The following is a 17,605-nucleotide window of genomic DNA, read 5'->3' as shown; positions in this document are numbered from 1 at the left end:
TGACCCTGGAGCACAAAAGCAGTCTTAAGTCTCTGGGGTATATTTGTAGAAATAGCCAAAAATACATTGTATGAGTCAAAATGATTGATTTTTCTTTTATGCCAAAAATCATCAGGGTATTAAGTAAAAAGATCATGTTCCATGCAGAAGATATTTTGTAAATTTCCTACTGTAATATATAATTCAAGCCTCATTTTTTGATTTAGTAATATACATTGCTAAGAATTCATTTGGACAACTTTAAAGATGATTTTCTCAATATTTAGATTTTTCTGCACCCTCAGATTCCAGATTTTCAAATAGTTGTATCTCAGCCAAATATTGTCCTCCTAACAAACCATACATCAATGGAAAGATTATTTATTAGCTTACAGATGATGCATAAATATATATATTTTTAAAAAATTGACCATTATGACTGGTTTTGTGCTCCAGGGACACATATACTATAATAATCCAACAATCAACAAATTTTACACTGAAACAAGGATCCTAGCAATGGCACATAAAATATAGTTAACGAAAACCAATGAATGTTACTTGAAATAAATATGAACTATCCGTCATGATAACACATTTCCCACACTTAACCCCTGAACTTTTATTATCTGGTCAAACTGAGTAACATCACTGACAAACACTCAGATACACCACATACACACTCATGAGGACTCTGAACAGAGAGAAAACCTCACATGTAGATGAGCAGAAGTGGATGAGGAAACAGGAAGTGGAAGAGCTGAGAGGAACTACTTCCTGTAGGATCAGTGTCACACATGGGCTGAACGATTCACATCTGTACAGACAGAAACACTCAACATCTGAGACTGGATACACACACTTTTGCTTTTATTTGATCAAAATTACAGTTAGAGTTGTGAAATATTATAGTTTAAGATATCTGATTTCTATATCTGTCATGATTTCTGTGATGCGCCAGCTGAATTTTGCAGCATCACTTACTCCAGTCTTCCGTGTCACCTGATCTTCAGAAATCACTCTAATATGATGATTTGCTGCTCAAGAGAAACATTTCTGTTCATTATCAATGTTGAAAACAGGGTGCTGATGAATATGATTGTTGAAACTGTGATGCCACTTTATTTTTTCAGGAGTATGTGTTGAAAAAAAAGTTTCTAAAGAACAGCATTTATTTGAAACAGCAAATCTTTGTTACATAATGTCTGAGTCAGTTTAATGCAGCCTGATGAATATATAGATGGTTAAGTTAGTTGTTTTTACTCGCTGTGTTTGTGTTTGATCAGGATGCAGATGGACAACTCTTGTGTGCAAATCTGGTTACGATTGGGCTGAAGGAACAAGCCAAACCAAGCTGTGTTTCTCCTCAGAGGACTAAAGCTGCTGGATCAGCAGGCCGCTGGAAAGGCACGGAGCGCTCTTCCTCCTTTATTTGTATGTATAATAAAAAATACGGAAATTTAAAAAAATAATGTTAAAAAAGAATAATAAATCTATTTATTGTTTCTATAGTTATTCAATTTTTATAAATAAAGCTGCTTTGCAATTTTTTTAATTTTCAAATCAGTTTGTTTCTTTGATATTATATTATAATATAATAATTTTCCGTAAAGCTGCTTTGCAACGATTTGTATCATTAAAAAAAGCGCTATACAAATAACCTGAATTGTATATATTATGTTATTAAATAAAATATACAATCTATTGTACCTGGGTTCATTTGAAAAATAGTTGACTACGTTTTGCTGAAATTTGTCTTTTTTCTGGGGATGCCCTGCAGCCTCTGGCATTGTTCTGAGCATCAGCCTGCTTACACACACACACACACACACACACACAACACACACACACACACACACAGCTCTCTCTCTCTCTCTCTCTACCACAACAAAACGCCACACTGCAGGGCACACACACACACACAAAACACAAACAACACACACTACACAACACACACACACAACAACTCGCGGATGCTCTCTCCCCCTCTATCGCCCACACACACACACAATCTTTCTCTCTCACCCCTCTCTACTCCACACACACAAGCTTAGCAAACACACACACACACACACTCTTATCTCTCTCATCTCTCCACACTCATCGAGCTCTCTCTCCCACACACACACACACACTCTCTCTCTCTCTCCACCTCTCTCTCGTTTCACACATACACACACAAAAAAAAACAAAACAAAACAAACCCCCCCCCCCCCACCACAAAAAAAAAAAAACACACACACACACACACACACAAAACTCTCTCTCTCCCTCTCTCTCTCTCTCTCTCTCTCCCCACACACACACGCATACACACTTTTCTCTGCTACACCAGCACACATTCACTCATACTCTCTCTCTCTCTCTCTCACGCACATACCCACACATGCACGCATGCATGAGCACACACACACACATCACAAGAGTTTTCTGGGCTCTGTTTCTTGTTCTCCAGATTAACCCGAAGCACATGATGCTGGAGCTCGTGATTCACTCGCAGCTCAGAGTCATGAAAGAATTTCTCTCTTCTTTCCTTCTCCTTCTGTTCTCCTCCAGAGCTCCATCATGGCCTCTCCGCGTCTGGAGACCTTCTGCTGCCCAAACCGCGACCCGGCCACCGAGTTCATCACCGGCTTCCAGCCACCGCAGTTCTTCAGCGTGATGTTCTGCTCCTGCGAGCGCCCGCCTGAGCACAAATCTTCACCGGCCTCCAGCGCTGCCCAAACACCGGCCCCTTCAGGCCACGGAAGCTCCGCACAAAGCCTGCCTCACTCGCCTCGGATCCTCTTCATCATCAGCGTCTACACGACCCTACACAGCCTGCCGCAGGTAAACACACACACACACACACACACACACACTACACACACACACACACACACACACACACTACACACAAACACACATGCACTACAGACAAACACACACACACAGCATCTGGGTCAATGCACTGCTGCATAAGATCAGTATAGACGTCCCAACTTTGTGCTAGATTTTTAATGTGCTCTATCCAGAAAAGATGTGTCTAAATGTAGGATTTTGAAGTTGATTTGCATCAATGAATTCATTATTTCAATGTTCATAGCCTAGTTTTTTTCCTACGATTGCTGGCTTACACAGTTCATGACACAAGTCACCATTATTCTCACAACTACGAAACACGATCTCAAAACTACACACCAAACTCATGCAACATCCAGACTTCCAGCTCAGGGATGGCAGACAATTTTAGTCAAAAACACACTTCTTTTGTCAGATAATCTCTGGCCTCAGATGACACACAAAGCTGTCAAATACACAGAGAACACTAGTGAGATCACTTCTAAACACTCTTACACTGTGATAAGTGTCAAGTGTTTTCATCAGAGAACAGCTGTTTGTGTTTGAGGAGACCGGACTGATCTGTGCTGTTTGTCCAGGAATGGTGGTGCCTCCGATAAAGCGTCTGGCTGGGAATTTCTCCCGAGATCTGGTCAGCTTAGGCTCTCCGCTCGGGACTGCTCTGGCGTCTGGCACTTGAGTGGTTTTGTGATCCGGCAGCACTTGGTTGAGAAAACAACATCACAGCAGTCTCACTCACAGCACACCACTCAAAAGGCACTTATTCATTGGTACCTAAACACATTTTTTCTTGGGCTATTTACCATGCAATACTGACAAAAATTAAAAGAATAATTCCTTAATATGTCTAAATGTATAATAGGTTGTATCTTAACATTATGCATTTAAAAAAAAAAAATAAAAAAAACTAATTTTGCCCTTTATTTAAATAATAAAATCAATATCCCATCTAAACAACTAAATTACTTATCTCACAAAAACACAAAAAAATATTTAAAATATGCTTTAAAATGAAAGATTATTCATACTATAAGGAACCTGAAGGAACACTCTCATATAACAGAAACTTACCTATCAACAGCACACAAGCAAACTTTATGAATATATTATTTACCATACAATATTCTATATATATTCATATATTTTCTTCCAAAATGAAAATTTTATAAATGCTACGAAAAAAATTAAATAGTACTATCCACATAGGGTAAAGCAGATTTCATTTTAAGCTTCCCATACCTAAATCCATTAAGACCATCAACGCATTTTTTGCATCGTTAGGCTCACAAATTCACCCCCTCCTATTATCCTTTTTTTGCATTTGGTTTTTGAAAATCATGGCATTTTTCACAATTTTTTAAAAATCAGCAAAAAAGAACTATTTTTAAGTGTTTAAACCTAACACTCCTTTGCCCATTTACATAAAAGTCATGCCTTCTCGGGTCACCCCTTGTAGACTTCTTTACTTTTTTTTATCAAATCGTTGTATTTGGACTAGGCAGGTAAATTCAACTCCCCCTTCAAAATATGTATCTTTTTCCAAAATTTAAAGAATTTTGAGAACACACTAGTATGTCGTATTAGGCTACATTAACTTTATCAATGTCTGTTAGTATTTATTTATTTTATATGGAAATAAAAGGCAGTATGCTTTAGTCTTCACTCTCTCTATATAAATATTATTATGTTTTAATATAATATTGTAGTGTTTTGTCAACTGTTAATATGAATTTACGATATAAATATAATAATGTACAATGAAAAATATAAATATACAGTTTTACTTTTACATACAAGTTATTAAGCATTTAAGTTCACAAATGAAAGTTTTATAATTATCAAATCATTGTTTATTACAGTGGAAACAAAACCTTAAAAATATCTGAATTTATTATTATTATTGTTTTCATTACAATTTATCATAATTTGTAAAAATCAGAAAAATTAAATTTTATTTTCAAAAATTCACAGATTTGCCAATTTAAATTCTAATCTTTAAGAATATGCCATCTTTAGGAAGAAGCCTAATGCGCATATGTGAGCCACAAAAAAAAAAAAAAGCACAAAACCAGTCACAAAGGGTCTAGGGGTCGATTTTTTTAAAAGTGAGCATTTATACATCATAGGACCAGGAATATTTGGCTGAGGATACAACCATTTGAAAATCTGGAATCTGAGGGTGAAAAAAAAAAGCCTGCATATTGAGAAAAATGCATCTTTAAAGTTTGGCCAAATGTTTTTATCAAATACTACATCTGGATACAAATCTGTTTTATTCTAGCATCAAGCATTTTTTTTTTCCAAGACTTGAATGTAGGTAGGTTTCATAAAAAAATTTTGAGCAAATAATCGCATTTTTATCAAATACTACATCTGGATCATATTCAGTAATATTATCAGCAGAGCTTGCAAGTAGATGACTCCATCAGCACTCCTAGGTCCAGCTTTACTCTTTTGGATCCACATTTCACTCGCTAACATTAAGCAGTTTTCATTTATATGTGATAAGTGTTGAGGATGGCATTATTTTTCATATGCTTCTGCGTCTTCCTCGTCTGTGTTTTTGATCAGTGATTCTAGACTCATTCAGGAGATGCGTGATAGCGCCCCCTAGAGTCTAACAGAGAGAAGAACACAACATTCTGTGTTTGGCAGGGAAAGAGTTAAAAGTAGCCTGCTTATATAATTTAGTAAACATACACAAAATCAATGTGATGCATATTGATATCAAATTAGACTCGAATCATGAATGATAATCATATTGACCTGAATCGTGAAATACTACGTTACCACCCTTAATATTACGGTTATAGAAAATTATCAAATATCTTCCGGAACATGATCTTACGTGAAAGTATCACTAATGTTTGTGAATAATTAAAAATGAATAATTCGTGACCATAACAATGTATTGTTGTCTATTCTACAAAACCATACTGTGCTACTCAAGACTGTTTTTGTGCCGCAGCGGTAACAGGTCGAGGTGTGACTTGAATCTGGTCTTGTCTCGTCAGGATGAGGATCACAGCGTTTCAGCGCCCATTACTGGTGGACTCTGTTACGCGGTGGACGTCTTTCCTAGAGTGGTGAAAGCGTCGGCGGGACACAGGTGGTACCCCTAATGACCACTGGTGTCGATGAGGCGCAGCAGATGCTGATGTGGGTTTGTGTGTTCCCAGCACTACGTTCCTGTATCACATCGATCACGTGGGGTCTGACGCCTTGCTGCTGGGTGTGGAGGTGCGTCGCCAGCTTTAACTACTACCTCCTCCATCTCCAGGTACACACTGATTACAAACACCTCACCACAAGTGTTCGCTTCTTTTGCGTCGGACACTGTTGTTTGCATTTACAAAAGCTCTTGAACAGTGCTTGTGAAAAATTATATGAAAATATGTTGACAGAAACATTTTCCACGGCCCTGAAAAGTTGAACGGGTTTTTGATGTCATAAACGTTACTAAAATGCTGTGGACCGTATGAATCCAATAAATAAATTCATAAAAACTTATGATATGAGCCCTTTAGTACACTGTAAAAATTATTTGTAAATGAAAATTAATATAAAAAAATATATTTTTAAAATATTATTTAAAAATTATTGTAAATTAAATAAGGATTATTGGTGTAGATTTACAAGAAAATACTATTTATTTAAGTCTTTCTACTTCAAAATTAATAAATAAATAAATACTAAGAAAAAATGTAAAAGAATAACATCCTAAATGTGTAAAGATAATAAATAATACTTTATATACCTCAGTAAAAACAGGCACTTTAGGCTTCACAAATAAAGTCTTATAAATAATAAATTTTATTCATTACTGTGAAAAGAAAATCTTATAATGTTCTTAAAATCTAAAACCAAACATTTAAAAAAAAAAAATTGCCATAAAATGTTTTTTCAAATTATTTACAAATTATTATAAATACAACAGATTATTGGAGTAGATTTAGCAAGAAAATACTATTTCAGCCTTTCTACCTCAAAATTAAAAAATAAATAAATACTAACAAAAATTGAAAGAGTAATTTCTAAATAGGTAAATAAAACCTTTTTAAATTTCAAAAAGTAGAGAAACATAGTTACGTAAGCATGCGTTTAAGCTCACAAATACAAGTTTATTTATTCATTATAGTGGAAAGCAAACCTGAAAATGTTTTAAATTTTAAACAAAAAAATCACAAACTCTGTGTGTAATTCCATGTCGTTATAAGACAAGTCTTCTAAAGAACAACATTATTATTCATTCCAGTGTGAAAGAACCCCTTAAACTCTTATTTAAAAAATTTTTTTTTTACTTTCTATTGCTTAAATTATTTGTGAAATGTACTGAGTAACTTGCTGGGACAACATTCTATCTACAATTATAAAAAAATACATTATTTTTCAGTGTGTAAAAGATGATAAAGGTATTCTAATTCTATTTTAAAAAAAATTCTATCTACCTTTCTAATCTTTTTGTATTCCATCTATTTTCTTTTCATTTATTATACAATTATAAAAAAAGACCTTCTAACCCTAGGTTGCTCTATTCTTTTGCTCTTCTATATGTTTTCTTTTTAGTTAATTATAATTATTTTAAAAGCCCTTGATACGTACAGTATACTGTGCTACGCTAACTGAGACTTGGTTTATAAGCACTTGTATATCCATTGCTCTTTGTGTTGTTTTTGATTGCTTCCTTGTCCTCCATTTGTAAAGTCACTTTGGAGAAACACGTCTGATAAAATGACTAACTGTACAATGTAAATGTAAATGTTAATATGTTGCATGTTCAATATGAAAGGAGCAACTCCAAAGCACGGGGTTTGATTCCCAGTGAATGAATGAACCTAATAACATGCAAACTTTCAATGAACAAACCTGACCTGCCTGTGGTTTGGTCATGTGAGCTGTGAGAACGGCCTTCAGCACGGCCCATTCCTCACTACGTCACCACATACGCTCCCAGGCTGGCTGGTGCTCCCTCCGTCAATCCAGTGCTGTTCAAGACGGGACCGTGTCTGCTGGGTGAGTAGAAGACATAAAGAGCAGTTTAGCTTAAAACAATTGCTCAGGTTAAAAATTAACACTAGCTGAACATGTGCTCACCTTCAGATCATCCGAGATGAGTTTGTTTCTTCATCAGATCTGGAGAAATGTAGCACTGCATCAGTGTCTCAGCAATGGATGCTCCTGCAGTTGACATGGGTGCCGTCAGAATGAGAGTCCAAACATCTGATAACAAACATCACAATAATACACAGCACTCCAGTCCATTCTGTATAACATCTGGAGAAGACAAAAGATGAAACAAATAATCTGATGAAAATCTGTTAACTCAATACATAGAGTCCAGATAATCTCCCTAATAACTACTCCTCCAGTGTTTTCTTGGAACTCTCATTTCTAACGGCACCAATTCACTGCAGAGGATCCATTGCTTTGAAGACAAGCTGATGCAATGCTACATTTCTTTCTACAAATCTTTCAGCTATTTTTACTAGCGTTTTCTAAAAGAAAATATTTTAAGGTAAATCCTACACTTCATACGCTTATAATCTCATGTCCTGTCCCCCTGGTCTGTGTTTATTCAGTGACGTCGCTTCTGAAGGGTCTAACAGGGAATCTACACCGAGAAAGAGAGACGACTCGGATCTGAGAGACAAAATCCGCTTCTTTAAGATCATGCTGGTCTTCGTCGTTTGGTAAGAAACTCTTCAAGAGAAGGGATTCATATCCTCCTCTTTAAACAGTCATGACGGTTTAATAACCTGAAGGTTCCCTTAAACAAACAGTTCAATCAATAATGAATACAAAACTGTTCTCTGTGCTCTTCATCACGTCAGCTGGCTGCCCCAACAGCATCAACGAAGTCTGGCTGTTGTATCTGGAGATTGCGGACACGATGTTTTCACCGGCGATCTGAAGAACGTGCGTAACGCCGCGCTCATCACGTGGTTCATAATGGTGAGGATTTCTGTTATGAGCCAAATCACATGAATCGCATATTTTTGACCGCCCACAATAACCCCGCTCCTGTAAGATTGCGATGCAATCCCAATGCAGCCCTCTAGTGCTCTAGTCTTAATGCACATCTAGTGTCACTATTATTTTTGTCCCATCCATTGCTATGATTGTCACTATTATTTATTATGCTATTTCGAGAGTGAATCCTGCATAAATATGTGAAAGTCATTCCTGAAACGTGTATGTGTCCCAAAAACAAAAGTTTAATGCAAAATCTGAATGGATCAAGGATGTACACTGCAAAAAATATTTTTTTTTACTATCTGCCAGTGGGGTTAGAAAAATAAAACTAATTCAAAGGCTTAACATAGGCAGATATTTTTGCACGTTTTAAGCAAAAATGAACAAAATTTGGATAATCTTTTAAGAAAACAAGACATAATGGCCTGGTTTCACAGACAGAGCACTAAGCCAGGATTAGGACATAGTTCAATTAGGACATTTAAGTCATTTTTATAAGCATGCCTTTGAAAAGAAAAAAAAAAAAAAAAAAAAACCTTTCTGGTGTGCATCCTGAGACAAACCAAAGGCACCAATATATTTTAAGATCAGTCAGTGCAAGTTTTCTTTGACAGGTGAACCAGCTCAGAATCACATTTTAGTCTGGGACTAGGCTTAAACTTGTCTGTGACACCAAGGGAATATCTTAAGTCAGTTTTACTGATAAAATCTCATGCATCTTGATTTAAGAATATTTAGATATTTATACTAGAAAACAAGACAAAAATACACAGTAAGAAAATCATTATTGACCACTAAATAATCCCTTAGTAGAGATTCTATGACATGTCCCTTTCAACATCCAGTGACTACTAAATTGTCCCTAGCAATGATTTTGATCAAACAATGAAATGTCTGTCATCTGCTGTTATGTCCTCAGCAATGCCAAAATCAAACCTACACCTTTGGAATGGATTGTAAAGCCTGAAGAGTGCTCCCTTAATAATCACTAAAAAGCCATCACTCATATTAGTTTATCGTGATCGTTCTCACAAGGTTCCGTTATAGTCAGTGAATCAGTTTTTCTTTAGAGAAATCAATGTGCACAACACATATGGGCTGTGTTGGGAAGATTACTTTGGAAATGTAATAGGTTACAGATTACATCAAAAATGTAATAAGTAGTGTAACTATTTCAACTACTTAATAAAGTAATGTAACTGATTACGTTTGATTACTTCTCTAGATTTCTAATGTTAAACTTATAGTAGTATTTAACACTGATAACTGTCCCTTTCGAAATCCTTCATCACTTGAATTAAGATTATAATAATTTAATTTTAAAGCACAGCCATCACAAACTCAGACTTACTTTGAGATCATTCTGAGGTTAAATACAGTTAAATCCTGACACCTCTCAGAAGATTTTAGCATGGTAATGGTTATGACAATGTTAATGTATCTGGTCTTGGCTGAATAGATCTGCTATGCTGCTGCTGCTGCTGGTTATTGCTGTAGTTGTAGATTATTGCTGCTGCTGCAAGCAAGTACAGGAACTTGCTAAACTGCAAGCTGCACAGCTGTGATACGGTGCTGTACAGTATTTTAAGAACACCGGCGCTCTGCTGCACAAATAGCACATAAAAACCCCCGTCGCAGATCTATACAGGTGGAGCTGGGGAAGGTGGAGGGTTTCAGAGGAAGTCTGAAAGCATGCTGCAAATGCTCAAGTGAATGCTAACCAGCCATTTAAATGTAAAGGAGCAAGCTCATTGGCTGTGTATGAACATGAACCAATCAGCATGTGCCAAGTGTTTAACTCTAAGAATACCAACATATACATAAACAAAACCAAAACGAGATGTAGTTTAATAGCTATGATACTGTTTTTTAAATCCAATATTTGCATATCGCTACGACAGGAAAAACTGGCATCTAACAAAAGCTACTCAGCTGACGAATAGGCAAAAGACTGGCATCTAACAAAGCCTTGAAAAAAAAAGTTAATCTTCAAAAATAATAGAAGCATATACATAAACCAAATAAGAAATCTACCACACCGTTTTATTAAATAAGCATGTGTCCTATTCTTTGTTCTAAACAAACGATATAATCTTCTTTGTGTTTTTACTTTTACTTACTTTTGTTACAGAATTGGACAAGTGTCCACTTAATTTTTGTTCTTGTTTCATATTTTAGAACAGTCAATGCAATTATTGGTGTACCTTGTAAAGCCACCTTGAGCCTGGGAAAGGCGCTATATAAATTAAACATATTATTATTAAACTCATGAAACATTTGGTATTTCATATTTTAGAACAGTCAATGCAATTAAAAAAAAAAAATAAAATCTATTTAAAATAAAAAAATCAAAATCAATCATTTGTAAACTTTTTCGTGAGTAACTTTTTTTTTCATAAGTAACTGTAAGAGATATTCAACAACATCCCCTTCCCTACCAACAACTCCAACAATCACTTCATTTTAGACAACCAACAACGAACTATCAAACAAAAGCATGTCTGTCCTCAGGGAATCCTGAACCCCATGCAGGGGTTCACGGCTGGACGGGGCTAATTCACAGGCGGACGGGGCTACTACGTGGAATTCGGACGCCGAGACCCGCGAGGCTGCCCTGGGATTCGGCCTCCACATCGCTGGCGGGTGGATACACACCCGTCGCCGGATCGACGCTGCTCTACCAAAGCCACGTGCAGGAGATCAAGAAGAACCTGAGCGCCAACGGACAGCAGCAGCCCTCAGACGCCATCAGTGTCCTGTCTGAAGGTAACGGACTCAAACACCAGCATAAAACACACACCCGAATACACCATCTTCTAAATACCAAATAAAATACATGTTCAAATGGGACCTGAGCTGTATTTGTACGTGTAAGAAATAAACAGACTATAAACTACCAACACGACTTATAAACTAACCGAAGCTTTTTGAAAATCTCAGTTCTGATCCCCAAGGACCCGGCATTTATTTGATCAAAAACATTGTGAAATATTGCAATTTTTCAAACAACTGTTTTCAATGTTATTATATTTATTGCGTCCATTCATTTTTGTCGTCTTTCTCTATTGAGTCAGACCACAGAACCGTATGGTAAACATTTATGAAATTTGGCACACTGATTAAGGCGACCTCAGCATCAATATTAAAAACACACCAAATTTGGAGCCTCTAACTTAAACTCTCTAGCGCCACCAACAGTTCAGAGTTGTGCTCATGTTTATGCTAATAGCTTTTGAACCATAAGGTCTAGAAATTATTTTTCCCCTTATACTTGGCTTATGCCATGAAATTTTAATTTGCATAATTAAATGTAAATTTCTATGGTTCAAGATTTTTTTGCAATTTTCAATTATATATATATATATATATATATACATACTTTTTTCAAACTCATTCTAGACCGTTTGATTTTCACCAGAACTGGCTCAGATCATCTTCAGAACTAGCTTGCAAAACTTTATGGAATTCAAGTAGATTAGTCAAATTATTTTTGAATAACACGCAAATGAATTCTGCCAAGAGCACACCAAAATAGACCTGAGGCTATATCTACACAATGCTTTAGCATATTCAAACCAAACTTGGTGTGTGTTATAACAACCATGACCTGAGGGTACCTGCACAGTTTCTGCACAGCACCACCTAGCTGTCAGGAGATATGAGAATGGCTACTTTTGCATATAACTTCTAAACAGTTTGGCTAAACTGGTCTCTTTAGATTCGAAGCATTATACAGAGTCAAACAGTATATAATTTTCTCATGTCAGCAATTTTGAATTTTGTCCACTGGCATATGGTTATGCCAAGAATATCAATACAATCAATACAATTATGCCTTATTTCATATTACTAGTGATTGTAGTGATGATTTTTAATTTTGACAAAAATCATCTTCAGAATCGAATGTCTTAATTTACTTATTGTTGCACTTAATCCTATGCTTGCAGCTTTCACACTCCAATGCTCTAATGCCTTGCTTGCTTCTGTAGTGCTTGGCCCCTGTCTTTCTGCTTGCTCGTTATATTTTTTTATTTTTCATTTCTGTGATGCGCAGCTGTATGCGTTAGTCAGCATCATTACTCCCATCTGCAGTGTTCACATGATCTTCAGAAATCATTATCTAGATATGATGATTTCACTGCTCAAGAAACACATCTGATTATTAGCAATGTTTGAAAACCAGTTATTTTTGTTGAAAACAGAATATTTTTGTTGAATCCATGATGCATCTTATTTTTCCAGATCCACAGATTAATAAAAAGTTCAATAGAACATTTTTTTTTTAGACATAAATCTTTGTTACATTATAAATGTATTTTGTTCAATTTAGTGTAATTCAGTGCAATCTTGATGAATAAAAGATTTTTTTTTTTTTTTTTACCCCAAATTTTTGAATGGTCTCAGCATATTAGAATGATTTCTGAAGATCATGTGACACTGAAGACTGCAGTAATGATACTTAAAATTCAGCCTTGATCAATGCAAAAAGTTAAATTTTACAATATATAAAACTACAGTGGCCAAGAAAGCTTAATTTCCAAAAACACGTGCAAACAGAAAAAGCACCAGCATACGAACCGTTAGCAAATTAAGATGGGAAAACATCAGTTTGAAGCCATCACATGATGTGCTGGCGAACAACTCACAAACACAAATCCGAACCGCGCAAGCAGCACAGACCACAGTAAAATGATGAGCGTTTGCCCGGTCTTACATTTGCAGGTGTTTTTTTTCATTTTGCAGCACTTATATTATTTCACAAAACCAAAACTATTTTAAAAAAAAACAGTTGTTTTAAACTGTTATATTATTTCACAAATCCGACTGTATTTTTAATGAAATTAATGAAAACTTGGTGCACAAAAGAAACAAAATAAAACATACAAAAAATAATAATAAAAAAAATCATACACACTCAAAAATAACTAAAGAAAATACTTAAATAATAAATGTACATATTATGTGTAATATATAGTGCTCTGATAATCTATATTTCATATGTCAGTGGTTCTCAGCCACTGAATCTTGGATCTGTTCTGTCTGGGTTTCAATCTACAGAAAGAAACAAAATTAAATACAAATAATAAACACTACCAACCATATAAACATTCACAGTTAGGATAGCAAAATAAATCAACTTACCACAGGACGAGAAATACATCACATATTATCCTTTGTTGTTGGAAAAACTCTCTCACTCTCTCTTTTCAATTTAAAATATCCAAATTTCATTAAAATGATGAACTTACTTGAAAAGCAACACTTTATATGATATTATGAATTACTTTTATGGACTGTATCTTGTATACAAGTGTATTTTGTCACTTGTTATAAATGTGTTTATACTTATATCATGTAAAAACATCTACCAAAATACTATTCAAGACACAATTATGAAAAGTCTTGATATCTAATGGAGTGATGCTGTAATTTGGAATATAATTGGAAAATAAGATATAAATACTCAATAAAAATAGCAATAGCCAACAATACCTTGTATGGGACAAAATTATATATATATATATAAATGCCAAAAATCATTAGGATATTAAGTAAAGATCATGTTCCACAAAGATTCCATGAAGATATTTTGTGTAAATTTCCTACTGTAAATATATCAAAACTTCATTTTTGATTAGTAATATGCCAATCAATGAAAGAACTACATTTGGACACTTTAAAGGCAATTTTCTCAATATTTAGATTTTTTTGCACCCTCAGATTCCAGATATTTAAATAGTGGATCTCAGCAAAATTTTGTCCTCCTAACAAACCATACATCAATGAAAGCTTATTTTTTCTGCGTTTAGGTGGTGTTTAAATTTCAATTTCTAAATATACACACACACAATATAAACAGCATTAAAAATGCAACATCAGGGATGAAATTAACTAGTCTTCTCTGTTTCATGTCATAGATTCAGAGTCTAGTACAGTAGAAATCCACATATCCAGTGAGCAGCGAGAGTTTGAGGATGTAAAGCCAAAAGGAGCATCACTGGAGATTTCTACGGGCTGAACGTCCCGCCGGCCTCAAACACGCTCTCTCATACACTCCAGCCTCTGATTCACAAAGACAAAACAAGTCTTCATGCATTTGTACAATCAATCAATCACTTCTGTCTCCAGGCCTGTTGGTGCTGTTGAAGGTTTCTCTGAAACAACACATAATTCCATACAAAACTTTGATTTGAATCTAAAGTGCAAATATCATTTGTGTCATTTACCAAAGGATCACACTGTAAAAATGCACTATTATAGAGATTGTGTAGACATAGTGGTTGCTGCTTGCTTTACTCATTTTATACCTAATTAAATTATACTTATTAAACAGAATTTTATGCTCTCATTACAGTTGAAGTGTGTCATTTTTTGGTTTAATTGGTAGGTTGACTTACTGAATGTGGCACAAATTAAGTCATCATTTAGAGACCAAAATGTATATTTTACCACTTTGGCAAAAACATAACCTACACTAAAGGTAAAAACAAGAGTTTGGAATGTTTTAGATTTTTAGTGTTTTTAAATCAGGTCTTTTCTGCTTACAAAGACTGCATTTATTTGATCAAAAACAGTAACAATTGTGAAATATTATTAAAATTTAAATAAGGAGTTTTCCATGTTAACATTTTCACATGTAATTTATTTGTGTGATGCAAAGCTGAATTTTCAGCATCTTTGGAAACTTGTACAAAAAAAAGGTATTAAAATAATTATTTTATTGATCAAGAATGAATTAAACTACTCAAAAGTAAAATTAAAGACATTTATAATGCTACAAAAGATTTCTATAGATTTCAAATAAATGTTGTTTTAACACATTCTCACAAAAAAAAAACTGATGTTTTAAAATTTTAATATTTCACAATTTTTACTGTATTTTTGACGAAATAAATGCAGCCTTGGTGAACATAAGTGACTCTATCAAATAAATATTAAAACATCTTAATTATTCCAAACTTTTGACAATTATTCCAACATTTCTGTCATGGAGTTGCACATGCAAGATGAATGAATCAAACAACTGATTATAATATCAAAATATAGAGTGATTTATTTGAGCCTTTGAATGCGAGACATTGAGATTCAATTGTGTCCACGAAACAGATTTAAGCTTTATACTTGGCAGCAGGTCAGACACACGCTAGAACATGCATCTCTCGATGTGCCAAGATCACGACGCATTTCTCAGTCTGACACAGACGATAACGGCTTCAGGAAACTCATGGCATGCAGAATAAAAAAAAAAATAAAAAAATAAAAAAACCCCCGTCCCTAGAACTCTGGTTTTATTGATCATAGAATAACTGATTTATATTAATCACATCCAAAAAAATCCCCCCCTAGTATTGATTTACATACTTTTCTAACCTCACGAGTTGGCATTGTTCAGATCTACGTAGTATAGACACCCACTTCGCCATGTTAGTATTTCTGAAGGTATGGTTATATATATATTAAATCATATTATATAGTCTATAAAAATAAAGAATAGGAATCCATTGTCAAAGGCAGGCTAAACGATATAGTTTTCGTGTTGTGTTGTACAACAATATAATAACCATAAGCTCTGCTACACATCCATGGTTAAACAAAACTTGTTTGGAAGTGATCACGTGTCAGCTGAAAAGGCATTAAGATTTAAATAAAAAAAGTTTTACATAGTGTCCAACGCAAACAAAACGAGGACTAACTGTAATTCAGTTCTGCTGAAAGTCTCTGTGGTTAAATGCCGCTGAAAATGCATCTAATTCAGACAAAGCTCAGTAGACGAACATACGATAAACATGGTAGAAAAAATGTTACATTCACCACGTGTCCGCTGAAGATGCATCTAATTAAAACTAGGGTTCATCCGAAAGCAAAAAGTGTCTCCGTTTAAAAAAAAAAAACCACTCCTAATCTAATGAAAAATCACCAATTAATTCTTCTTAAATATATTTCGATGCATTGTCTTGTTTACAATTTCTGCACTGTGGTGTTGATAAGCTCCGCCCATACTGAAACCTCATTGGTCCAAATATTTGATTGGCAGTTTTCACATTCAGTGTGGAAGGAAAAAATAAAAATAAAAACTTCGTAAAGAAAGAATGATGACTGATCGCGTCCTTACGAAGCACCGCACGATAATTCATTCTCTCATTTCAATTAATTTGTGGCCATGTAAATGTAAAAAGTTTTAACTCAGCCATGAATTTAGAATTCCTTACGGCATTTTAGTAAATCATACCAACATACTAATTTGTTCCATCGGTTTAAATCGCAGCCACAAATTTAGAATTCGTTCCATTGTTTTAAATAATTTACGGGAACAAATTAAGAATTCATTACCTTGTTTTAGTAAATCATGGCAATGAAACATAGTAATTTGTTCTTTCATTTTAATTAAATCGTGGCCATGAGTTTAGAATTTATTCCCTCATTTTAGTTAATCATAGCTACATCATACTAATCGTGCCATCATTTTAACAAATTTGTGGCGATGATTTACTAAAGCAAGGAAACAAATTCTTAATTCGTACAAATTATTTCCCTCGTTTAAATTAAATCATGGATTTATAATTCCTATGTAGTTTTAGTAAATAATAGCAACCACGTACAAAAAATTATCCTCATTATAATAAAAAAAACAGCCACGAATACACAAATATACAATCTTTCTCCATAAATAAAAAATAAATTAATAAGAATTCCTTCAGTTTTTTGGTAAATCGTGGCCACATTGTAATATTGGTTCCCTCATTTTAGTAAATTGTTGCCACTAAACGTACTAATTCGTTCCCTCGTTTTAATTAAATTGTGGCTTTTAGAA

The 17,605-nt window shown here is 34.6% G+C and overlaps 1 protein-coding gene and 1 pseudogene across 1 annotated transcript in view; one reads left to right on the top strand and one right to left on the bottom strand.

The window, feature by feature from the left end:
- LOC122138547 (NACHT, LRR and PYD domains-containing protein 3-like) overlaps positions 1 to 17,605 on the bottom strand; it is a 788,161-nt gene that overhangs the window by 218,908 nt on the left and 551,648 nt on the right. The window lies entirely within an intron of this gene.
- On the top strand, positions 665 to 15,187 carry LOC122133861 (annotated as a pseudogene).

Source organism: Cyprinus carpio, chromosome B9 (genome assembly GCF_018340385.1).
Source record: "Cyprinus carpio isolate SPL01 chromosome B9, ASM1834038v1, whole genome shotgun sequence".
Classification (NCBI taxonomy): domain Eukaryota; kingdom Metazoa; phylum Chordata; class Actinopteri; order Cypriniformes; family Cyprinidae; genus Cyprinus; species Cyprinus carpio.
Note: the sequence above shows the minus strand (reverse complement) of the source record. Positions and strands in the feature narration are given on the sequence as shown.